This window comes from Cydia splendana, chromosome Z (genome assembly GCF_910591565.1).
Source record: "Cydia splendana chromosome Z, ilCydSple1.2, whole genome shotgun sequence".
In the NCBI taxonomy this organism is placed as follows: domain Eukaryota; kingdom Metazoa; phylum Arthropoda; class Insecta; order Lepidoptera; family Tortricidae; genus Cydia; species Cydia splendana.
This window is the reverse complement of record NC_085987.1, coordinates 1,772,841-1,783,827: the sequence shown is the minus strand read 5'-3', so window position 1 is coordinate 1,783,827 and position 10,987 is coordinate 1,772,841. Positions and strand designations below refer to the sequence as shown.

The following is a 10,987-nucleotide window of genomic DNA, read 5'->3' as shown; positions in this document are numbered from 1 at the left end:
AAAAATACATAGTCCTAAAAATTCTGCATTAAAATACGAAAAGATGATGTTATAGTCATTTTTCCCGTATAATAATCTAAGTGTGCCCTATAAAGGGTTATTAAGTTGACCAATGTAAAAAAACAATAGTGTCGAAAAGAATTTACAAAATCACCTTGACTTATCCAAAAAGTAAAAGTGACCAAATTCGTACCTCAAAAAAAGCATTAGAAAAAAGCACAGATAACTGACCCAATTAGTGGAGTCCATAGTTATGATAACAATTGTTCGGTGGTCGCGCGGGGCGCAGTTCACTGACTTCAGTGAGTCGCCGCAGACCGAGCCGCGCGGACGTGTTGCTAGTGTATTGACAGTGACAGAAGTGTGTGTTTTGTTTGTGAATTTGGATTTGCGATTTCCGAGGTGAGTGTTTTTGTTTTTTTTTCTGGACTTCGGATTTTTGGATTTTGAGCCGAACTCGGTGAGTTTTAGTGTTGTGGCGGGAAAATGCGTGGGAAAAGTTGCCGGTTTTATAAATTTTGTATATTATTTTTATTTGCGTATTGCAATATTGTGAAATAAAAATATTTTGCGTATATTTTGGATTGTTAATGGAGAATTTATTTTACAACTATAGGTACTTATGTATTTACACCTGATTGTTGGGCTATATTTTACCGCCTTTCTAAAAAAGCAAATGAAAAATATTTGGTAGAGAATATTATAATTTTAATTTATTAAATTAATAATTAAAATTAATTAATAGGTAGTTTAATTTTATCTATTAAAATACGGGACCTGTTTTAAATCATAAAAATAAATTAGGAATAAAATTACCCTACTCTCGCGCGATTTGTTTTAGTTTATATAATATTAATTATTTACCTATAAATAATATTACAAAAAACTTAGATTGTGTATTTAAATTAAATATTTTGTGATTTTCTTATTTTTCTTTATATATATTTTATAAAAAATATAAAAATGTAGGAAAATTTTATTTATTTATTTACAAATAAAATCACCAAAAAATCTTAAAATTAAAGGCAATATTTGACTAAAGTATACTTTAATAACAATGTATTAATTTTATATACAATAAAAATAGACAAAAGAATTATCGTGAGTCAAATGTGAGTCACAAATGGGGGCCTTGAAAAATGCGCTCCTTTACTCACTGCCTCGGCGATGGCAAGCAATTTTGTCTATATTAAACCTACGGCCTTGTACTGCTGCGTAGCAGATATACACTTAAAAAAAACGTTTTACATAGTGTTACCAGTCATAAATAAAACGTTTATTTTTTATCGTTATATTTTTTTATTATTTGGCTAGCAATTTCCGTTAGTACAAAAAGGCGGCAAATTTGAAAAATACCTATGTGGGTGAAGGGTTGATTCGATTCCATACAAAATTTGAATTTCGCGCTTTTTCTACGGACAAAGTGGGTTAGCTAGAGTATAATAAGCGAGACATTTAATTATTTATTAATCAGAAATAATATACGTAGAAACTGATTACTGAACTCGTATAAGTACTGGTAGGCGGACCAAGAGGACTAAAATACGGAATGAAATAATTAATTATAGAAAAAAATATTTGAAAGACTATTATACTCGTATTCTGTAATAAATGTTACAATATACAAAATATAGATGGTCAAGCAAATCTTGTAAGTAGAAAAAGGCACCAAATTCAAATTTTCTATGAGACGATATCCCTTCGCGCCTACATTTTTCAAATTTGCCGCCTTATTCTACTGACAAGATCTGCTTGACTAACTATAATACCTGAAATAAGTATGAGAGATTAATACACAATAATTTTGTATTTAATAAGTAGTGCTTTCCTATAGCAACATTAACAAAAAAATAAAAACAGCATGGTGAGCCACGAATTTTATTTTGAAATAGGTGAAAGAGTAGAAAACACTGAGTAAATAAACAAATAAATGCTCTAATGAAAGAAATGATCGGACCATGCTAACTCTGCGTGGCATTTTCAATGACTAAGTTTGGCAATGTAAAAATCAATGAAAATATGACGTGTATAATGACACTACCTCACTTTGTTCCATTCAATTAGCTGTACTATCTTAGACGGACTTGAATATGCAATGCATCTAAACACGGAAAGAACTGACATAATAAGTGCTCGTTATCACAACACATTGTGCGCTTTACTTCTTATCTAATAAATAGTATCATTATTACGTACTATTGTACCTTACACGTAATAATTATTGTCAATAAACATATTAAATATGTTTAATTGTTTAGTTCCATATGGAAAGTTTTGCAAGGGTGGTGGAATTGCCTCTTGAGATGTGTTGAGGTTTTTTTTTTACATTTAGCGATAGTCTGCCAGGTACCTATGTTGATTGTCCTGGAAAATAACATTTCATTAAAAAAAATGGTGTTAATTTTAAATACATAGTTAATTTATTTGATTTACGACTCCTTTGATGTTGCTTATGTCCATGCCATGGGTGACAGTGACCGTTTTCCATCAGGCGGCTCGTCTGCTGACTATCACATGAAAAAAGATACTTATTAAACATGTAGAATTTTAGATAAAATAAAACCTCTTTTGGTATAAGGCCTAGAGGCCAATTCGAACATTCCGATGTCAAATTGATGTCATTTTTTTATCATTCGCCCGTGCGTCTCGCTTTTGCCAATACATGTAAGAAACAAACGAGCGAAATGCCTGCGCGAATGATAACAAAATGAGATCATTCTGATATCGGAATGTAAGTCGAATTTGTCTCCTAGAGTCGGACCAAGCGAAATCCACATGGCATGGCATGGTAAAAGTTAGTGAGAAATAAGTACTTCTAGTTTATTGTGACGTCCTTCCTACTCGCCGAAAATTGTCTGGTCTTATCCGGGTATACCTTATAGCAGTGTTTTTCAAACTGTTAGTCGCGACCCCCCAGGGGGTCGAAGCCTCAGGTGATATCACTTAATAGTTAGGGCGCCTGTACACGGTGCTGCCTCCGCACCGACACCGCACCGCCGCCGCGCCAACACCGCACCGCCGCCGCGCCGCCGCTGCACCTTCGCGATATGTATGCGGCAGCGCGCCTGCGGCGCGGCGGCGGGCTTTACGCGTCTCGTGTACATAGCGCGGAGGTGCGGCGGCGGTGCGGTGTCGGTGCGGAGGCGGTACCGTGTACACGAGCCCGTGCGGCGGCAGTGCGGAGTCGGCGCGGAGCCGTCGCGGAGGCGGCACCGTGTACACGCGCCCTTACATGTCATATAAAGTTATTTCAGAATGTCATTTTAAAATGAGAGCGTAATTTCGATTGTATGACTGAATTCTATACTCTGTATTGTATCTTTATGTAGGTATTTAAATAAAAGTAAACAAAATGTACCCTCAAATGGCTCCTTAAGCCAGTTGAGGGTAGATGAAAATGAAAACATTACACGATCAAATAATGTAGGTTAAAGTCAGGTCGTTAAGTGACAGATCCAGGCGGTTTTGTATTTGGTTGGTTAACCAATAAATGTTATAACTACCCGAAAATGTACAAATTGTTTGTTTACTTTTATTTAAATACCTAAAGATACATTTTATAGGTTCAAGTGTCTCTTAATTGTGTCACCAATGCTAGTAGCCGTACCACGAGTTGACACTCGACGTTTACGTTAGTGACTGCAGCCGATCGCACACTGATATATTGGTGCGATCGAGAGGGAATGCGACCGTGTTCACGCAGTCGCTAAGTCTAAATGGCTCCTCTACACGATGGGCCAACGCCGGCCACTCCAAGGGACGCAGCCATGCGGTAGAATGAGATAGCAATATCACTTGCTCCCTCTAACGCATAAATGCGTCCCTTGGAGTGGCCGGCGTTGGCCCATCGTGTAGAGGAGCCATAATGCCAGCTCGTGGTACTGGGTAGCCGACCACAACAAAGCTACAGGTCGTTCGAAAATAGCCTCAGTGGCTTCGGGAGAAGTATTGTACGGGTTTGCCTCTATTTATTTTATTTTATTAACTAGCGACCCGCCCCGGCTTCGCACGGGTTAACAAATTATACACCTAAACCTTCCTCAAGAATCACTTTATTGATAGGTGAAAACCGCATGAAAAGCCGTTCAGTAGTTTTTGAGTTTATCGCGAACAAACACACAAACAGACAGTCGCGGCGGGGGACTTTGTTTTATAAGGTGTAATGATACACAGGCAACAACATAAAATATAAACTAAATACTATTTAGACAAAACGGAGTGGCTCCGTTGAATCGACTGTTCTTGGTGCCTAGCCAAGGTGACAATCGCTTGTGCTATGACAGCAAAACAAACCTATTAGTGCGACAGTGATAATCGCGTTTTGGACGCTAAGGAGCCTAAACGTTTGGCATGTTGGCTACCTACTCACCCCTGTGTCGGACCCAGTTTGCCCCTAAACATTACGGTTTCGCACGGACTTGGCGGGGGCACTGCCGTGCTGGCTAATGTTTCTAATAACAAGATCAGTGTCACCAATAAATGTAGAACAGGGCTTAAAGTCATGGGAGTAGAAAAGGTCCCATGGTGTTGAATGTCATTTCTGTTAAGCAAGAAACCACTAGGCCAGCAAAACGTTTCCTGGCTCGCGGCACGAAACACTGAAATGGCAATTAAACTTGTAACATATTAAATTTCGCTAATTGAACATAAAACGATTATAGATTACAGCTAAAGCTTTTGCTTGTACCTACAGTCGCCATCAGATATATCGGAGCGGCCATGCCCAAAAATATCTGAACAAGCACTATAAAATAAACATGTCTGAGGTCTAATCGCCGCGACCCATAACAACATCAATGAAAAGAGTCGTGGCAACCGCAGACATTCTCAGAGAATGATCCCCAAATAGGTGCAAAGTTATCTTAGGCGGACAACCTATATAAGCTCTCTGATTTTAGCAGTTTTTAACCCCTTTGCCTGTTTACTAGTCTTCCTTATGTTATCTGTGCTATTGTATCCGTGGCCAAAAATGACAGGAGTCACTGAAGAAGGAACACTTGTCCATCGAAAGAAGTTGCTTGACACGTTGCGTGCGCAGTGTTTTCATTAATTCGGTCTATTCACGACACTAAGACAGTGTGCGTGTCTTAGTGTCGTGCCAATACCAACCTTAACTCGTATACTTTAAGGTGTAGTTTGATACAAGCGTGTAACGGCTTTCGTTCTGTTAGTAATGTTTTTAAATGATCCGACTGCATGCTATTAATTTGTTAAACTTTCACTTGTTATTGTTGAGATTGATCGACGGGGTCTAAAATCGGCGTGCCGCCATTTTTGCGGTTATGGCGTTCGAATTTTGAGCTGGAGTTTTTTTTACTCGCGCTACGCGTTTAGTGTTTTCAGCCAGTCTAAAGCTAAAGCGCAGTTTTGCACGCAAGTTTTAAAAATTGAGCCCGTTGAAAGGATGCGTTCCGTTTTAAGAAAATATAATCAAATTGATATTTTGGTAAATATATTGTTAACAAACGAAATGCCCAGCTAAATAGGTTGATTGACAAGTATTGTGATATGCAATATCTTTGATGTTGTATTGACAGTAAAATGCTCGTCAATATGACCAATGTTCAAAATTCAGTACCTACACAAAGGCTGTGTCAGAAGACTTTTAGTGTTAATATCTAAAGAGCAAAAATATATATTTAATTTTTTTAATAACGCATTATGCGTTTAGAGTGATTTTGAAAAATGATCAAATATATTTCTTACACAGGATATAGAAATTATGTTGTAAATAGTAATTTAATAGGTACCTATTATTAATACCTTCCTACCTAAATTACCTGAATATTACCTTCTGTTTTGATTTTTTTCTTTGGATTTTTCGATAGGTACTACGTCATCCATTCGATTATTCTCTATAAAAGTAATTGCGTGATTTAGAACATTTATAGTCAAATAATTTAAGGTCAATACCATTTCGTACCTTGTCACAATGACAATCAATATGAAAGTCCGGCCCTCATACTATTGTCACTGTGACAATGTACGAAATGTAATTGAAATTAAATTCCTTAGCCTTACAAGATAAAACGCCACCTAGGGGCGTTAACATTAAATAATGTTTCTACACATTGCTCTCTTAAGAGTGAAAGTACTACGATACGATCTTATACTTTATTTCTTTTTGAAGTTTCACTTGAACAAAACATAATGTTAACTTAATATAAATAAAATATGTAGGAATTCAAAATCTTGCATAGGTGCAGTACTGTATCACGGAGACGGATTGGCTGAAGAATTATATTCTGTGAGCGCAAAAATGTTCACTTTGTCTCCAAAATGGATTGATCGGTTTGGAAAAGATATGCGATGCCTTAAGGCGACCACTGACTAACAGGCCGCCGGACGATATCGGCCTGTCAGTTAGAACAAAAATTTGACAGCTCCGAACAACTGACCGGCCGATATCGTCCGGCGGACTGTTAGTCAGTGGTCGGCTTTAGAGGTTTTTAGACAGGGCACCTTAACACATTCACTGCAACCGACGCACATGTGCGTCCACCGTCATACAAGTTTGTTCCTGGGCCACGCCTGGCAGTGAATGCGTTAACTTTCGTCACCCGGATTATAAAAAAAAAACAAGCCTATGGACTCCTATATAATAGTCAATAAATTCGGCTCAGTACTTTCGACGCTTCAGTGAAAAATACATATAATTCCTCTTCCTGAGAGTAACACATATGGATATCTTCATAATTATAATCGTTATTGGTCAAAAAGTCTTCAAATTCATGACAATAGATCTCAAGTTCGACTCTGACCACGCTAAAGTTGCACAAACTTTGCGCAAAGAAAGACTTTGCGGTAAGAATTAATGCGCCCATAATATATCTTACTTCATACTTGACGTATCACTTGGCGTGCGTTGCTCGCACTGCGATTTTATAGGTAATATTTTAAATGAAAACTCTTTGAATCTATCCAGAATGTACAAAGAAAACAGATCGGTACAGAGTTTTGATGAGTTTTCATTGATTAATTTATATTATGGCAAACCCACTTTGTTAGTAGAAAAAGGCGCGACTTTTAAAGTTTCTATGGAAGGACAACAGCTAATTTTTTTTAAATTGCCACCCTTGTCTACTGACGGAAATGGCTTGCCAAACTATAGTATTTTGCCCGCCGAGCGAATGTGTTTTTCATGTTATTTTCAGATTGGTCTTCGACTATTCCAAGAAGCATTTTTACAGTATTATTCAGGGTTTTATAAAAAAAAATATGGTTCAGTCCTCAAGGAAGTCATTTGAAGAATTTGAATTCTGTGCCACTTCATACCTTCTCACAAACTTAAAGACGCTAGCGATCTCATATTATTGTCATTGTGACAACTTGACAAGGTACGAAATGGCTCATACTGTTTATAAAAAATATCTGATGTGAGTTGTGTTCAAAAATTAAATCATTACAAACCTTTAAAAATAAATAAATGCACGTATTGCACTCCACAATGAATCTATAAATAACCACAAAATATTTCGCGTTAACTAAACGTTTTAAAAAGTAAAACCCCACCTTACGCAGCTTCAACTCGCTTTCAAGAGTACTCCATTCACAGAATGGAAAGGAAAAGTGGCGGTGATTCGGCAGTTCTGTTCGTGTCCGGACGAAAGTTCACGATTACTTACGGTGAACAGTCTTAATATGAAAATTACATTTATGAATTTAAACATTCGATAGTAAATTCAGTACCAAAAGACAATTTTTGAAACAGCACATTTAAAGTTATGTTATGTGCATCAAAGGTTTTGTAAAGTTTAAGAACAATACATAGGTATCTATTTTGTTATCAAAACGTAAAATAGACCAATTACTTAGGTATCACTTATTAATTTTCATCATTTGAATTACATTGTAAAACTAAAATAAAATTAATGATAATATACAAACTAGGGTTTCAGCAGGCGTTTAAATATAGGTAAAAGACAGTAAAGCTCTCCAAGGGGCCTCTACGTGTTGGATCTATATTCCCACGCAAACCTATCAAAAGACTGGGATTTATAGGCTCGTGAAATGTAGGTATATCTACAAACTAGATCAACTTTTCGTTTCAATGACTTTTAATTTAAAAGTAGAGAAGAAAAGAAAAAGTAATGATTAAAAGGAATCAGCCTGACCGTTCTACATTGTGACGTCATAATTTGTGTTTCTTTCTAATTTAATTTGACCCATTAGGGTGAGGGTACATTTATTTATTCCAAACCTAGCAAACTTTGAATCTCACCATTTGTAGAATGTATGTATGTGACCCCATACATTTCGCGACTCTTTTCTCTTTCCGCACAGACTCTATCGCCAGCTCTGTCAAACAAACCCATCAAAGAGCGTACTCCCATCTTAAAGGCCGGCAACGCGCTTGCAACCCTTCTGGTGTTGCGGGTGTCCATGGGCGGCGGTAATCGCCTACCATCATGTGATCCGTCTGCTCGTTTGCCTCCTATATCATTAATAAAAAAAAAGGCAATAGAGATAGACGATCTATGAATTTCAATGTTCACAATAGCCCTCAAGGTCAATATTAGTTGTCAACTGAACTTGACGACCTCAGTGCGTAACACACTTTACGCTACGCACTGTCCCGCCTAGTTCGTCTACCGTTTTTATAACGATTACGTATATACTCCAACCCTATTCCAGAGCTAAAAATATACAATGAGCACTATAAAACACCCAAAATAAAAAGAATAAACGCGGTCAGGCCTAAATCCGACCTATTGGCGCCAAGGTTCGCGAATTTTTCACCAATCCGCGCGCCCGCCTTGACACACATAAGCGATGCGCGCGCGAAAAAATACCCAGCGCAGATAAGCAAATGTGCTGATATTAAAAACGCAACAGTTTTGGTGCGAGCTCATTAGCTCATTACTTCGAGTTAATTAAGCTTATTCGATTGTCTGGCCAAACGCTTGTGTTATTATAGAAAAATGTTAAATTTAGAGTTCATTGGGTAAACCTTAGAGTGTTTTCACATTGTACGATCCGATATCGGATGTCGGATACGAACACAAACCAAAGAAGTAAAATTTTTAAAAACGCTATAACTATTCATTGTTTAAATATTTACTGTTCAAAAGATAACCTTAAACTAAAACAGAAGATCTTGATGCCATAAGGCACTTTCTAGCAGCTGCTTTTCTCCAAGGATCATACGATATCCGATATCGGATCGGACAATCTGAAATCGCTTTTAGACAGTTACATTTTTTTTCTTGATATAAGTCACTCCTACTCCTAAGGGCTATCCCACACGGATGTTGAAATTAAGAGGTTGAATGTTTTTAAACTTTCTACCCACTGTGACATTCAGGATGCTTATTTAAAGATTCGTGTGGGATGGCCCTAAGAGCCTGAACTCAAATCTGTCTATAGTCATGGAAATCTGTCATAGAATATACAGATTTCCTTTACCTGTAACAGCGGTCGCAAACCTATACTAAATTAGTATGATAGCGCCTAATGGCAGGCTAAGCTGTTTACGATGCACCGTATTTGATAACAGAGTCAGGAAGTGTTATCATAGACGTCAACTTCTATGAAATTAAGACGTTAAAATTAAACTTGCACACTCTGTGCTATCAAGCACGGTGCAGAGCTAAGGGCCAATTAGATCCACACTTGCTATCGGGCCCGACTCCCGAGCAAGAGTGTTTTTCCGTTTTACCAAAATATCAGCATATCGTTAACAATACGAGTATCTGAAATGTAAAAAAATTGTTCATATGCAAAAATATCAAACATTGAATATTTTTAGTAATTAACTAACGAAACTCCTATCTCTCTCTCTCTCTATCGCACTAATATGGAAAAGAGAAAGAGAAACATTAGCGTTTCGTTCGCTACGGCGCAAACGATTGTCATCTCGGCTCGGCCCCCTGGGCAGAACTATTAGATAATATAGACATGAGCATAAGTTCATAGCAACAGCACTAAATGATACCCAATTAAAGTGCACATCATTATTTTGACCCACCAACCCACCAGAGTGGAACCTTAATAGTCATATATTAAAACCAAACCCGTCGCCTGTGGGAAACACGCAGACCATACGTGACGTAATGACGGCAGTCTATAATTTGTATTAGACGCCGTCAATTCTGTACAGAAGTGTATTTAGCTGACGAATACGGCGCCAAGTCACAGAATAAAGGCCTGTGCACACCGGGTGCGTGTGCGTAGACGTGCACGTGCGCGTTGTAATATACAGTCGTATGTGAGACGACACACCGCTTGCGTGACGTGTGCTTGCGCGGCTCATACATTTTAGCGGTATATGCACACAAAACCGAAGTTTGACAGCGATTCAGGGATGAATCATGTTGTCCCTTTCTAATGTATGGCACTATCCCTTTCGGCTATTTGGGGTTGTCAAAATTCATGTCATTATCTTGTCTGTAGTCGTGCACGCAAAGGGACGTCAAGTTGTGTCAACCCTAATACTTGCTCGGAGCAATGCTGAGCCGAACGGATCCAAGAATGTCCGAAAGCAGTGTCGCCCGACTGGCCAAGTGTAGTTTTTGCAAATCAGCATTGCCAGGGGCCCGTTTCTCAAAAGCTTGTAACTTGTAATACCAAAGCTGTCAAAACAGCTTTTGTTAGAAAGGGGCTTCCACTTGTATTCCAAGTTACAAGCTTTTGAGAAACGGGCCCCAGGTGGATGATAAGGTAAACGTACTGGTGCTCGACGCGGTCCCAGTACATGCACGGAGAAAAAAATCTAGTGTTCTTTACCAGAATATTGTAAATTTAACTTGATTTTATTGTATTATATGTGACAACTAGACTTTTTTTACACATTAATAGAAAATTCTAGATCTTTAAAACATCATTTCTAGTTCCTATTACCCACATACCTAGTATCGTAGAAAATAAATTTTGTGTAGTATACAAAACCTATCTGTAGCCATCATAATAGGACAGGGTAGAGTTTATCAGATATTTCATTAGTGTTCACCAGATTTTTTATTAGTTTTAAGTATAATTTTAGCTGACT

The 10,987-nt window shown here is 37.8% G+C and overlaps 1 protein-coding gene across 1 annotated transcript in view; it reads left to right on the top strand.

Moving 5' to 3' along the window:
• Nucleotides 1-296: 296 nt before the first annotated feature.
• LOC134804354 (ecdysone-induced protein 74EF) overlaps nt 297-10,987 on the top strand; it is a 309,467-nt gene continuing 298,776 nt past the window's right edge. Inside the window, exon 1 of the mRNA XM_063777369.1 lies at nt 297-402. The gene's annotated coding sequence lies outside the window, so the exon portion shown is untranslated. The remainder of the gene's footprint in view (nt 403-10,987) is intronic.